Source organism: Vipera ursinii, assembly GCF_947247035.1.
Source record: "Vipera ursinii genome assembly, chromosome: 3".
NCBI classification, from domain to species: domain Eukaryota; kingdom Metazoa; phylum Chordata; class Lepidosauria; order Squamata; family Viperidae; genus Vipera; species Vipera ursinii.
Window position 1 is genome coordinate 8,574,062 of NC_139516.1, and position 14,913 is coordinate 8,588,974.

Consider the following 14,913-nt stretch of genomic DNA (forward strand, 5'->3'; position numbering starts at 1 on the left):
GAACCCCGAGAATTTCAAGAAAAGCACCGGCCGAATCTCCCTCTCGGGCGCCGTTGGACCACGCGAAACGGCACGAAGACTACTGATGGTGTTACCTAGTTTGGGTAATGAAACGTCTGCCAGAAAACCGCCCAGCTCAGAGAGCACCAGGGACCCCTCTTGTCAGCCCTGAGCTACGAATATTCTCCTTTATGGGTGGCACAAAGAACAAGAAAGGCGGCGTGGAGCATGGGCAGAGTGCAATCAGTTGAGCGAGGGCAGGGGCCCCGCGCTGAAGAATAGGGGAGGGGGGGACGGTGGCAGAGGTGCGACGATTAGAGTAAGTCAAGCGCTCGCCAGCCCCCACCCCCGTTAATTTTCCCCAATGTGCCTGCACTCCGGTGTTTTGTTTCCCCACCCCCCACCCCACCTCCAGCAAATACAGCCAACCTGCTTGGCCGCCAAGGGAGACGTTTGCTACACACAAAGGAAGTTGCTTGCACGCACGCCCACACAAACCCACACACACACACGCACGCGCTTGTCTCGTTGCCAAGGGCTTTTCGCGCCGTTCTGCCACCACACACACACACACACACGGCACGCACCCGCCGCGTCCCCATTCATCTACCGCCGTTGGCTCGCCAGCAGCCACAATCGCTCCCCGAAGGATTTGAACGCCGAATCTTCTTCTCTGCTAGTTTCGTCTTCAGCCCCTTCCCCAGCATCCCCTCTTCGCTCCGACTCGGTGCAAGCCGCCAGGAAAAAAACAAACAAAAAACAAACAACAACAACAACAACAAAAACCCCACAACAACAGCTCTTCCCATCCGAGACGTAACGGATGCTGGGCGGGAAACGGCAAAGGAGAATGCCTCGGACACATCTGGGTTTTCCAAATCCGGGCTTGTAACGGGGGTGGCGACAACCGAGGCACCAGAGAAGAATTATTATTTATTTTTTAAAAAATCCCAGTTATATCCCGCCCTTCTCCGAAGACTCAGGACGGCTTACAATTTAAAGCACAAACCAGCTGCCTGCAATTAGTGCAGGTTCGAGTCCCACCAGGCTCAAGGTTGACTCAGCCTTCCATCCTTCCGAGGTAGGTAAAATGAGGACCCAGATTGTTGGGGGCAATTAAGCTGACTTTGTAATAATGCCGCTTGGGGGTGTGTGTGTGAAAGCCCTAACAAGCAGGCATATACATAGAATGAAGGCTACTGCTAAGCTTGTAAGCCGCCCTGAGTCTTCGGAGAAGGGTGGGGAATAAATGGAATTAAAATAAATAAATACAAATAAATCAATGTGCTTAGCAATAGAATCCCCTCCGAGCCGCTTCAAATGCAGCCTCCCGCTCCGTCCCGGACCACCACCACACACACACACACACCCAACACACACACACACACACACACACACCCCAGCAGCCCGGAATTCCCTTCCATTCTTACCTTAGGCTCCCGTTCCCACGGGTGACTTGTGTTCCACGTGTCGTCCGCTCACAGACGCGGTCCGGGGCTGGGGCGGACTCGCATCGCGCGCGCCTTTTTTTGGATCCTTTACAAACCAAACGGGGAGATGCGCCGATCAGCCGAGCGCTGCACGAAAAGCAGCGTAACGTAAACTCGTTTCCAGGTACAGATCCTTTCCTGACGTTTCTTCCCTTCCCCCTTCCCCCACACACTGGATTTCCCTTCCTTCCAAGCCTCGCTCCGCGCCCGACGACTCGCGTCCGCCCCGCTGCATCTGGCTTCACATGTACCTGTTTTTTTTTATTTTGCACTGGGCGCTGGAGCCTCTCCCTTCCTCGGTTCTTCCTTCTCTCCCCCCCCTCCCCTCCCTCCCTCCCATTCAACTGCCCCCCCCCCCCCCCACCGGGTAAAACCCGCCTCCTTCGCCGGACTAAGATTTGGCCGGACCAACCCAAGCGCTCCTGACGTGATGGTCTTATCTCGGCTTAAGCCAATGGGCGAGAAAACCGGGCCACCAGCCCAAACCGCAGCCAGGAGATTGACGGGGAGGGAGGGAAAGGGTTAAAAAAAAGAAAAGAAAAAGCAAATCCGGGAAGGCGTGTCAAAGGCGGGGCGGGGTGGGAGAGAGGAAGACAATGACAGAAGAGGAGAGAAAAAAAAGGCGGAACAATAGCAATCGGATAAGATAAGATGGATAAGCTTTCTTGTCACTTTTTTTTTATTAAAGAGTTTTACAAAAACAAGATTTTACAATATATCCCCAAATAGAGCCTTGGTGGAGCAGTGGGCTAATGCCTCTTTAAGTAACACCAGCTGCCTGCAATTAGTGCAGGTTTGCATCCCACCAGGCTCAGCCTTCCATCCTTCCGAGGTAGGTAAAATGAGGACCCAGATTGTTCGGGGCAATTAAGCTGACTTTGTAATAATGCCGCTTGGGGGCCCCCCGAAAGCCCTAATAAGCAGGCATGTACATAGAATGAAGGCTACTGCTAAGCTTGTAAGCTGCCCTGAGTCTTCGGAGAAGGGCGGGATATAAATGGAATTAAAATAAATAAATAAATAAATAAATAAAATCCCCCCCACCCCAAACCCGCCCACTTCCTCCCCCCCACTTCCCAGAGCCAAATACAGGATTATAGTTATAATAATCATATTCTAAATGAAAATTATGCATAATATACAATTAACCAAATTCATAATATACTTTAACTCCCCTTTAACATAACTACATACAAAGTACCAATAACAATATCCCTCTAAAATCTACTCATAAGCTAAATGGAACTTTTTAGTCCCATATTTGTTCTGAATATAATCTATCCATCTCCTCCAAACTGAAATATATCTTTCCTGTGAATGATCTTTCAAGTAAGCAGAAGTCTTAGACATTTCTGCAAGATTCGAAACTTTAAACTCCCATTCTTCTATAGTAGGCAAACTATCCTTCTTGCAATATTGTCCCACCAGTAACCGTGCTTTCTTGTCACTTTTTATTATGAGCACGCTGCCCTATCCAAGGGTAGGCAACCTTGGCTCTTTTATGACTCGTGGACTTCAACTCCCAGAATTCCTGAGCCAGTCCACGAGTCATAAAAGTACCAAGGTAGGCAACTACTGTATCTGAGATTTATAAATATTTATAAACTTTGCAGTTGGTTGTAAAAATCCACTTTGGTTATAAAAATCCTTAATCTGACTTACCCTGTAGGGAAATCAAAAAAAGTCACGATGGCATCCTCTTTCACATGATTGAAGCCACCATATTGACTTTTTTTTTTTTACTCCCTCAGCATCTCAGGCTTCTTGAAAAATAATATTTAGCTTTCTCATGAGCTGCTGTGGCTTTCCCACTGGCACTTTATTTATTTAGGATTATCCTACCTTTATTATCTTTTATAAATAATTCAAGGTGGCAAACATACCCGATACTCCTTCCTCCTCCTATTTTCTCCACAACAACAACCCTGTGAGGTGGGTTGGGCTGAGAGAAAAGGACTAGCCCAAAGACACCCAGTTGCTTTTCATGGCTAAGGCAGGACTAGAGCTCACAGTCTCCTGGTGATTGGCCCAAAGTCACCCAGCCGGTTTTCATGCCTAAAATAGGACTAGAACTCAGAGTCTCCTGGTGATTGGCTCAAAGTCACCCAGCTGGCTTTCATAGCTAAAGTGGAACTAGAACTCACAATCTCCTGGTGATTGGCCCAAAGTCACCCAGCCGGTTTTCATGCCTAAAGTAGGACTAGAACTCATAGTCTCCTGGTGATTGGCCCAAAGTCACCCAGCTGGCTTTCATTGCTAAGGTGGAACTAGAACTCACAGTCTCCTGCAGTGGCGTAGCGTGGGGGGTGCAGGGGGGGCCGGCCGCACCGGGCGCAACATCTGGGGGGGCGCGCTCGCACTGAGCTGCTCAGGGAGCCCCAAGGGCTGCACAGAGTTGGCTTGGCTCCGCTCTCGAGCTGCAATTTCTTGCAAAGCGAAATGAGTCCGGCAGGTGAGATGGGTGGCCACATAAACTGAATAAAATAAATAGAAGCGGCCAACTCTCCGCCCAGGCTCAGGCCAACCGCAAGCGCCCCGCAGGCGCCCTGGCAGGTTTGGCCGAGCGAAGACGGACCCGCTGGCCGGCCAGCCTAGCTTCGTGCGCATGCGTGGCTTTATTTAGCGGGGCTCACGTGCGAGCTTGAATACAGCGGCTCTTGCAGGTCGGAGCCCCGCCCAGCCGCCCTCGAGAGGGACCCGGAAGCATCCCGCATGCGCGCGACTCTTCTTGGAAAGTCTACGCCGCTGCGGGGCGCGTCTTTTCAGCAGTGCCGTGATGTCACCGCCCGCCCGCCCCTCTATTTCCGCTTCCGGTTGCCTTGCCCCGGGTGCTGACAACCCACGCTACGCCACTGGTCTCCTGGTTTCTAGCCTGGTGCCTTAAGCACTGGACCAAACTGGCTCTTTGATACATCAACCCAGCAACTCTTGAAAACATCCTGACACGTAGGCCATACTTGGGATCTGTATTACGGACAGAAGAAACTGAGGCTGCGAAGGCAACGTAGAAGATGAAACTCACTGAGAAACCATACTTAACATGTAGTCCTCAAAGAAACTACATCCCCAAGGAAGGCAGGTAAGTGGTGGGGTACCCCAAGGTTGCGTTTTAGGCCCAGTAACCTTTAACATAGGGATGCGGTGGCTCAGTGGGTTAGGACACTGAGCTCGTCGATCAGATGGTCGCCAGTTTGGCGGGTTGAATCCCGAGTGCCGCATAGCAGAGTGAGCGCCTGTTACTCTTCCCAGCTTCTGCCAACCTAGCAGTTCAAAAGCACGTAAAAATGCAAGTAGAAAAATAGGGACCACTCCGGTGGGAAGGTAACAGCGTTCCGTGCGCCTTTGGTGTCTAGTCATGCCGGCCACATGACCACGGAAACGTCCTCGGACAAGCGCTGGCTCTTCGGCTTTGAAACGGAGATGAGCACCGGCCCCTAGAGTTGGAAACGACTAGCACGCATGTGTGGGGGAACCTTTACCTTTACCTTTACCCTTTAATGTCTTCATAAATGACCTAGATGAGGGAATCAAAGGGGAACTCATCAAATTTGCAGATGATACTAACCTGGCAGGAATAGCCAAATCCCCAAAAAGATAGGCTTAAAATCTAAAAGGCTCTTGACAGACTTGAACACCGGACCGTATCTAACACAATGAAATTCAATGTAGCTGAAAGTAAGATTTTACACTTAGGTGAGAAAACCCAGCTGAACAAATACAGACTAGGTGCTTGTTCAGGGGATTGGACTAAATGACCTCCAAAGTCCTTTCGAAGTCAGTTTTATTCTGTTCTTAAGATTATTTAGTTTCAAGTTTCAAGTTTTATTTAATTTGTATACCGCCCTTCTCCTTGGTAGGGACTCAGGGCGGTTCACAGGGCATATATAAAAAAGACAATACAAAAATTAAAAAAGATTAAACCCATGCCCAGTTAAAAACCGTAATACAAATCTAAAACGACAAATTAAAACCCATAATCCCCCGTCAAGCCAGACCAGCCATTTCAAATAGGTGGGTCTTCAGGCCACGACGGAAAGTTCGGAGGTCTGATGCCGTCCGGAGCTCCACCGGCAGTTGGTTCCATAATGCCGGAGCGCCCACAGAGAAGGCCCTCCCCCTGGGGGCCACCAGTCGGCATTCCTTGACTGGCGGCACCCTGAGGAGGCCCTCTCTGTGGGAACGCACAGGGCGGAGGGGAGTTGATGCCGGCAGCAGGTGGTCCCTGAGGTATCCCGGACCCATGCCATGTAAGGACTTAAAGATCGTAACCAAAACCTTGAACCTCACCCGAAAGACAACTGGTAACCAATGCAGCTCGCGGAGTAAAGGTGTAACATGGGAGTACCGGGAAACTCCCAAGACAACTCTCGCGGCCACATTCTGTACCAGTTGGAGCCTCCGAGTGGTCTTCAAGGGAAGCCCCATGTAGAGAGCATTACAGTAGTCAAGGCGAGAGGTCACGAGCGCATGAGTGACCGTACACAGGGCATCCCGGTTCAGATAGGGCCGCAACTGGCGCACCAGGCGAACCTGGGCGAAAGCCCCCCTATTTAGATAAACACTGAAGCTCATGATGATGAAGAAGAAGATACTTATGAAATTGTCCTCAACTCCTAATCTGAGTTCAAGACCCGAGCGCTGCACGATGGGGTAAGCTCTGGTTCCTGTCCCAGCTCCCGCTCACCGAGCATTTCAAAAGAATGGAAATGCAAGTAGATAAATAGGTACCACTTTGCTGGGAAGTTAACAGCATTCTCTGCACCTTGGCATACAGTCATGCTGGCCACATGACAGGGAAAGCATCTTCAGACAATGCTTGCTCTCTCAGCTAAGAAATGGAGATGAGCATCGCCCCCCCCCCCAAATCGGATATGACTAGATACAGGAAACACTTCCCTTTTATGTGTCTATGGAGATTCTCAGTCATCCAGGTCAGGGCTTTTGAACCAGTGGGATGGGTACCACTTGTGGTACATTGGCACCTGGCAGGTGATACGCAACCATCCTAGAAAAGTGGTAGCGGGGGAGGGGAATGAGCTGAACCGGTGGCAGTACCGCACAAGCCTGAGCGAGAGACGGCTGGAGCTGCAGGGCTGTCAGGGCTCTGCGGAAGTGCCAGGACTAGCGCCAGCCTCCAGCTGGAGCTCAGCGCTGATCCTGGCGCTTCTGCTGAGCCCAGAAGAAGCGCCGATCAGCTGGAATGTTGCAGCATCTCCAGGGTCTTGTGATTTACATTCAGATGCTTGGCAACTGATTCATGTTTATGACTGTCACAGTGTCCCAGGGTCATGTGAAGTGACCAAAACCTGCTGCAACCACCCAGCAGACGGGGAATAAAAACCAAACACCCCCCACCCCACCCCCACTGCCAATCCTCAACAGAAATGCTCACAACAATGAAAACCTCGGACAGGAGGAAGAGCGCCGCCGGGCAGGCAGGCAGGTGTCTTGCTCGGCTGTGGCTTGGGGGGGGCACTTTTTTCAGTGCATTGTAACTTTGCAAAGTCACTAAGCGAAGTGTTATAAGTCAAGGATTACCTGTACTTCATCACTTTTTTCCCTTTTTTTAAATGGTCATCAAGTTTTTGACACCTTGCTAGGCGACTGGTGGTACTCGGATGTTGCCATATCCTAAAAGTGGTACAATGGGTGAAAAGGTTGAAAAGCCCTGATCCAGGTCATGGCTGTCCCAAAGGTGCTTTTTCAAAAGGCAAGTGGACTTTCTTGTTTTTTCCTTGAAGACGTTTCGCTTCTCATCTGAGAAGCTTCTTCAGTTCAGAAGTTCAGAACTGAAGAAGCTTGGATGAGAAGCGAAGCGCCTTCAACAACAACAACAACAACAACAACAAAAGCTCAGGTGCCTTTTGAAAAAGCACCTTTTACCATCTACTTTGTTACTGGTGTGTTCTGTCCCAGCCTACGTGAGTCCTTGTTATGCTCACAAGGAGAAACCCCTCTTCCAAGAAACAGGCAGGAACCGCAAGAAAAAAACCCAACCCCTTTTATTCTCTTGCCGGCACTTTCGTGCATCCTGGATTTATCCCAGCTGTTCCTCATCACTGTCCAACTCAGACTCCCAGCACAGCTGTGTCTCAGCCTGAGCGCGAGTAGAGGGGCCAGGCTCCTCGTCCGACTGTAAGTTTTGGAGCTCTTCAGAGCCTTCCTCTGACTCTAATGTCACTCCGGGCTCCTCCTCCTCCTCATCTGATTCCTCAGACTCAGTTGCCGCATCCACTGGCGGGTGAGAAATCCCAACATGGTGGTCCTCTTTTTCTGCATCTTAACCAGATCCTTTAGGACAAAACTAGTCTGGTTGACTAGTTGAGCATTTTGTGCGGGGACTGTTTTGATGCAACTCTGTTCACCTGACTGCTGAATTCACTCCTTGTTTGCATTTGCACAATCCTGTCGGCTGGATTGTGCAATCCACTCAGCCCTAGGCAAACAGACATCAAAACTTCTCACACTTTTCCTGTTGCGCACGTTCAACTATTTAATCTTTCACCAACCTGGCTAGGCCCAATGCACAAGCACAGCTGCTGAGGATGTGTGAGAGAAAGGGACCTATCTATCCACAATCATTTTAATTCTGTTTAAATCTTTGTATTCTATGTTTTTTTAATTTTTTATTGTTGTGAGCCTCCCTGAGTCCTTAGGGAGAAAGGCGGCATATAAATTTAATAAATCATCATCATGATCATGATCATGATCATCATCATCATCATCATCATCATCATTTTGGCTCTTTTGCAAAATAGTCAGACATAAAACATAGGAGACCTTAATAATACATTTTGGGACTGTATGTTTTTTTTTTTAAAATCCCATTTATATCCCGCCCTTCTCCGAAGACTCAGGGTGGCTTACAATCTAAAGCACAAATCAATGTGCTTAGCAATAGCCTTCATTCTATGTATATGCCTGCTTATTAGGGCTTTCACCCCACCCACCCCCCGTCCCCAAGCGGCATTCTTACAAAGTCGGCTTATTGCCCCCAACAATCTGGGTCCTCATTTTACCTACCTCGGAAGGATGGAAGGCTGAGTCAACCTTGAGCCTGGTGGGACTCGAACCTGCACTAATTGCAGGCAGCTGGTGTTACTTAAGGAGGCATTAGCCCACTGCTCCACCAAGGCTCTATTTCTATTTTGGCCTTGAAAGGCTATGCTCAGTTGTCTGGTGTACTGTGAGTGATAAGACAAAGATCTAGGAAATTAGAAGGAGAAGAAACTCAAGGTTTAAATACCAGATAAAGGTTAACTAAAAAACAGGAGTTTCCAACACAGCACTTATCTTTGCTGTTCTCACTTCTGGGTGACTTGAAGTGAGACTGATTAAAAACTAGCACATCAGAGACAAGTCCACAAAATCTAACACCATGCCATGAAATTGTGCTGCAGCCGACTATACTCCAGGTTGCTTCCTGAAATTTAAATGCAGTGTTTTCCCCCTGTTTACAAGCAGCCTAGCTTCATGTATCCAGCATGTCCTTCCAATATCTGAGAGGGAGTCAGGCTGTTCTCCAAAGCAGGGATTTTCAACCTTTTCACCCACCTTACCCCTTTTAGGATATGGCGACATCCGAGTACCACCAGTCGCCTAGCAAGGGGTTAAAAACGTGATGACCAAAAAAAAAGGGGGAAAAAGTGATGAAGTACAGGTAGTCCTTGACTTACAACAGTTTGCTTAGTGACTTTTCGAAGTTACAATGGCACTGAAAAAAGTGCCCCCCCCAAGCCACAGCCAAGCAAGACACCTGCCTGCCCGCCCGGTGGTGCTCTTCCTCCTGTCCAAGGTTTTCATTGTTGCGAGCATTTCTGTTGAGGATTGGCAGTGGGGGTGGAGTGGGGGGGGGTGTTTGGTTTTTATTCCCCCCCCTCTGCTGGGTGGTTGCAGCAGGTTTTGGTCACTTCACATGACCCTGGGACACTGTGACCTTCATAAATATGAATCAGTTGTCAAGCATCTGAATGTAAATCACAAGACCCTGGAGATGCTGCAACATTCCAGCTGATCGGCATTTCTTCTGGGCTCAGCAGAAGCTCCAGGATCAGCATTGAGCTCCAGCTGGATCCTGGCGCTGATCCTGGCGCTTCCACTGAGCCCTGACAGCCCTGCAGCTCCAGCCGTCTCTTGCTCAGGCTTGTGCGGTGCTGCCACCGGTTCAGCTCATTCCCCTCCCCAGCTACCACTTTTCTAGGATGGTCGCGTACCACCTGCCAGGTGCCAATGTACCACAGGTGGTACCTGTACCACTGGTTGAAAAGCCCTGCTCCAAAGCCCCTGATGGCACGACAAGAAGCAACGGATGGAAACTAATCAAGGAGAGAAGCAACCTGGAACTAAGGAGGAATTTCCTGACAGTGAGAACGATTAATCAGTGGAACGACTTGCCTCTAGAACTTGTGGGTGCTCCATCACTGGAGGTTTTTAAGAAGAGAATAGACAACCCTTTGTCTGAAATGGTATAGGGTTTCCTACTTGAGTGGGGGTTGGACTAGAAGACCTCCAAGGTCCCTTCCAACTCTATTATTCAGTTATTCTCTTACTTCCAAAACAAACAGGCCAAAGCATTTAGGGATGAGGGTGGTGGTGATCAGGAGGTCCTTAAATGCTTAAGATACTAACAAGAACTTTCTCTTCTTCTGTTTAAAATATCTAAAACCACAAACGATGATAATGAATAAAGAAACAAGAAGGAAAACAGAACGTAAAGAGGAAAAAAAATCTACTTCAGTTCTATTTTTGTTTACATAGTTTAAAAGTGGAGTTCCATGCAGGTGTCTGTTAGATATGCCAAAAAGAAGAAGGGCAGCAGAGTTCCCAGCCACAAGCACATTTAGCTTTGTTCAAGGACCTTTGGCAAAAAATAAACTCTGCTGGCTTCTTAATCTATCCTAGGTAGAGGTAAGAAGAGAGATAAAATAACTGCTACCCTCAAACCAAAAGTATGAAAAGGACAAATAAAAATTTGAGGTTTCCAAGGAGTCACTCTGTATTCATCAATCACCCACGAAGAGGATAAAGTGTCTTGTTTCTTTCCCCATTCTCCAATTCTTAGTTTTGTTCTAAGGTTGCAAAAGTGACCGGGCAGATTGCTTCTCATTTTACCACTTCATGTATCAGTTTAGGTATTTCCCATGTCTGATGCTGGTTTTAATCAAAGGCCAGAGTTCAAGAACAAAGAAATTGGAACTAATGGAGTGTTTAGTGTTTCTTTTGCTTTTTTTCAACTGTTATTCCCCTTAGTTCGGTGCCCGTCTATATTGATCTATCTGTCTGTCTGTCTGTCTGTGTATGTGTATGTGTATGTGTATGTGTATATGTATATGTATATGTATATGTATATGTATGAGGGACGCGGTGGCTCAGTGGGTTAGGACGCTGAGCTTGTCGATCAGAAGGTCGGCAGTTTGGCGGGTCGAATCCCGAGTGCCACGTAACAGAGTGAGCGCCTGTTACTCGTCCCAGCTTCTGCCAACCTAGCAGTTCGAAAGCACGTCAAAATGCAAGTAGAAAAATAGGGACCACTACGGTGGGAAGGTAACAGCATTCCGTGTGCCTTTGGCGTCTAGTCATGCCGGCCACATGACCACGGAGACGTCCTCGGACAAGCGCTGGCTCTTCGGCTTTGAAACGGAGATGAGCACCGGCCCCTAGAGTCGGAAACGACTAGCACGCATGTGCGGGGGAACCTTTACCTTTACCATGTATATGTATATGTATATGTATATGTATATGTATATGTATATGTATATGTATATGTATATGTATATGTATATGTATACGTATACGTATACGTATACGTATATGTGTGTTTAGTGTTTCTTTTGCTTTTCTTCAACTGCTATTCCCCTTAGTTCGGTGCCCATCTATATTGATGTGTGTGTGTGTGTGTATATGATAGATGATATATATATGATTGATGATTTTAAACGAGGAAGATTAAAAAGTGATGCAAGTAAAGTAAGAAAAAGTAAAGAAAAAGAATTCAAAGAGAAAACTAAAAGGGCAAGGAAGGGAATCACAGAATAACGGAGCTGGAAGGGACCTTGGAGGTCTTCTAGTCCAGCCCCCTGCACAAGGGGGAGACCCTATGGCCTATGCCAGGGGTGGGCAACCTGAAACAGTGAAAGAGCCACTCGGAACCGGTTCCCTCACAAAAGGAAAAACTGGGAGCCGCAAAAAAATGTGTGCGCATGCGTGTACATGCGCACATGTGCAGAACAGGGTTTGACTGAAGAGTAGAGACAAGAGTAGAGTACAGACAAGGCAAGATATGCACCTACCCTGCATATAAAAGGAGCCTTGATGGAGCAGAGGGCTAATGCCTCCTTAAGTAACACCAGCTGCCTGCAATTAGTGCAGGTTGGAGTCCCACCAGGCTCAAGGTTGACTCAGCCTTCCATCCTCCCGAGGTAGGTAAAATGAGGACCCAGATTGTTGGGGGCAATAAGCTGACTTTGTAATAATGCCGCTTGTGTGTGTGTGTGAAAGCCCTAACAAGCAGGCATATACATAGAATGAAGGCTACTGCTAAGCTTGTAAGCTGCCCTGAGTCTTCGGAGAAGGGGGGGATATAAATGTAATAAAAAAAATATAAATATTTGAATTGATTGGTTGAACTTTTTAGTCCCACTTTTTCTTTTTTGGACTGCACATGGCAGAGGACTGGGAGCCGCAGGAGACGGCTGAAAGAGCCGCATGCGGCTCTGGAGCCACAGGTTGCAGACCTGTGGCCTATGCCATTTCAGTCTGATCTTTTTTTAAAACCTCCAGTGTTAGATTACCAGCCACAGGGCTGAAAAAAACTAAAAGAGCAAAAAGAAAGAACGATGCAAACAAGGACAGCAGCTTCTGATCTTCTTTACTGTAAGTTATATTTACAGTTATAAATTTACCTGTTCTCTATGTTTGCAACGTAACTCCGGAAGGGGTTTTCTGTCAGCAATAAGTCCAGGGCTTTTTTTCTCACAGAACGCTCAGAACGGAGTTCTGGCACCTTTTTTGGGATGGAACCTTGTAGGGTAGGCAAGGCGGGTTGTATGACACGTGTGAGTTCCGGCACCTTTTTCTTTTACAAAAAAAGCACAGAATAAGTAGTTACTTTTCTCTGATCAAGGAAGTCAAGTTAGCCCTCTCAGCAAGTTTCTTCTCCACCTAGTCCTCTATTTGTGGGTAAGGCTGAATCTTCCCATCTGTGTCGGTAGTCCCTGACTTACAACACTTCATTTAGTGACCATTCAAAATTACGACGGAACTAAAAAAGGGACTTACGACCGTTTTTCACACTTACAATTGCTGCAGCATCCCCATGGTCACCTGATCAGCCTTCGGAGGCGGGGCCACTGACTCATAGTTATGATGGTTGCAGTGTCCCCGGGTCATGTGATCACCTTTTGTGATCTTCCGACAAGCAAAGTCAATGGGGAAGCCAGATTCACTTAACAACCGTGTTACTAACTTAAACAACTAAGGTGACTCATTTAATATCTCTGGCAAGTCTCTCTTAGCATTTAGCTACATGAATTTTGGGCTCAATTGTGGTCATAAGTCAAGGACTATGTGTATTTTCCGTGTATTGTCAAATGAGAGAACATTTCTAACTGTATCCCCTTACCAGCAGTTCTTCTCTTGATTTCAACAGGAGAACAGAATAACAGAGATGGAAGGGACCTCGGAGGTCTTCTAGTCCACCCTGTGCTCAAGCAGGAGCCCCTGTACCATTTTATTTTAATTCCCCTTTGCTTTGAGGATCTTTAAGCCTTCTGTTACAACAAATCTTTCTCAGACAACAGAATCTTGCATTTATGCTCGTGTGTTTACATGTGTTTTGAAGTTAATTGCCTTGGAAGACTGCACCTAAATATTCTTATAATTTTACCTCATTCTCCTCAGTTAACAGGCCTGTAAGAAATCCACATAACTCAGCGCTGATTTTTCTAGGGTGATTCTGCTCAGCCCCACCCTCATTTAAGTCATTATATACCCCTAGGGGAAATAATTTTAATTATGTGAACATTTTAAAAATCCAATCCCTTGGAAACAAACACAGGAACTCCCCAAAGCTGAAAGAAGAGTATTTGAAGGACATCGTACAGGTCGTCCTCGACTTACAACAGATCATTTAGTGACCATTCAGAGTTACAATGACACTAAAAAATGTGACTTATGACCTTTGCAGCATCCCCATGATCATGTGGGGGAAGGGGAGGGGAGGGAAAGGGAAGGGTCCAGAAGGGACGGGAAGGGGAGGAGAGGAGACAGGAGGGAAGGGGAGGAGAGAAGAATTGAGGCAAATAGTTTAAGGGTTATATCTAAACCAGGGGTAGGCAACCTTGGCTCTTTTATGACTCATGGACTTCAACTCCCAGAATTCCTCTGCCAGCTATGCTGAGGGAAAAGGGAAAGGTTTCCAAGCTGAGCCATGCTGGCTCAGGAATTCTGGGAGTTGAAGTCCACGAGTCATGAGGGAGCCAAGGTTGCCTACCCCTGATCTAAACCATATAGAAACTCTAAGTTTCGGTATGAGCAGGCAGAAAAGGAGAGGACGAACGATGAGTGTCAAAGGGTGGGAACTCCTCCCTTGCTGATGGAAAGAATATGAGTCAGAGGTAAAAAGAGAGAAGACACAAGCCATGGTCTCTTTCTGGGTGGAATGAGAGAGCATCTTGGGCTGGAGAGGGAATTTGGAGGGACAGCTAGTCCTCAACATACAATCACAATTAAGCCCAACATTTCTGTTGCTAAGCAAGACATTGGTGAAGTGAGTTTTCACCCATTCTACGACCTTCCTCGCCACAGTGGTTAAGTGAGCCACTGTAGTGGTTAAGCCAGCAACACGGTCGTTAAGTGAATCTGGCTTCCCCATTGACTTTGCTCGTCAAGAAGGTCACAAAAGGCGATCCCATGACTCTGGGACACTGCAACCGACATAAATAGGAGGCTGGTTGACAAGAGTCTGTATTTTTATCCCGTGACCCTGGGGATGCTGCAACGGTCGTTCAATGTGAAAAATGGTCACCGGTCACTTTTTTCAATGCCATTGCCATTTCAAACGGTCACTCAATGAATGGTTGCAAGTTGAGAACTGCCTCTATTGACCCTGAGCCAGCGGTTTCCTAAGGACAAAAGTAGAAATTGTAAAAAAGATTTAGAACTGGCAGGTGAAATTCATACTACGGTCACTGAAAGGGATTGCCTCAGAGCAGGGGAATCCAACTGTTGGCAACTTTAAACCTTTAACTCCCAGGATTCCTCAGCCATCCATGCTGGCTGAGGAATTCTGGGAGTTGAAGTCCACAAAATCAAAGTTGCCAAAGATGGAGATCTTAAGGGATTCAGCTCTAAAATGCTCTCTACATGGGGCTGCCCTTGAGGACCACTCGGAGGCTTCAGCTGGTGCAGAATGCAGCCGTGCGAG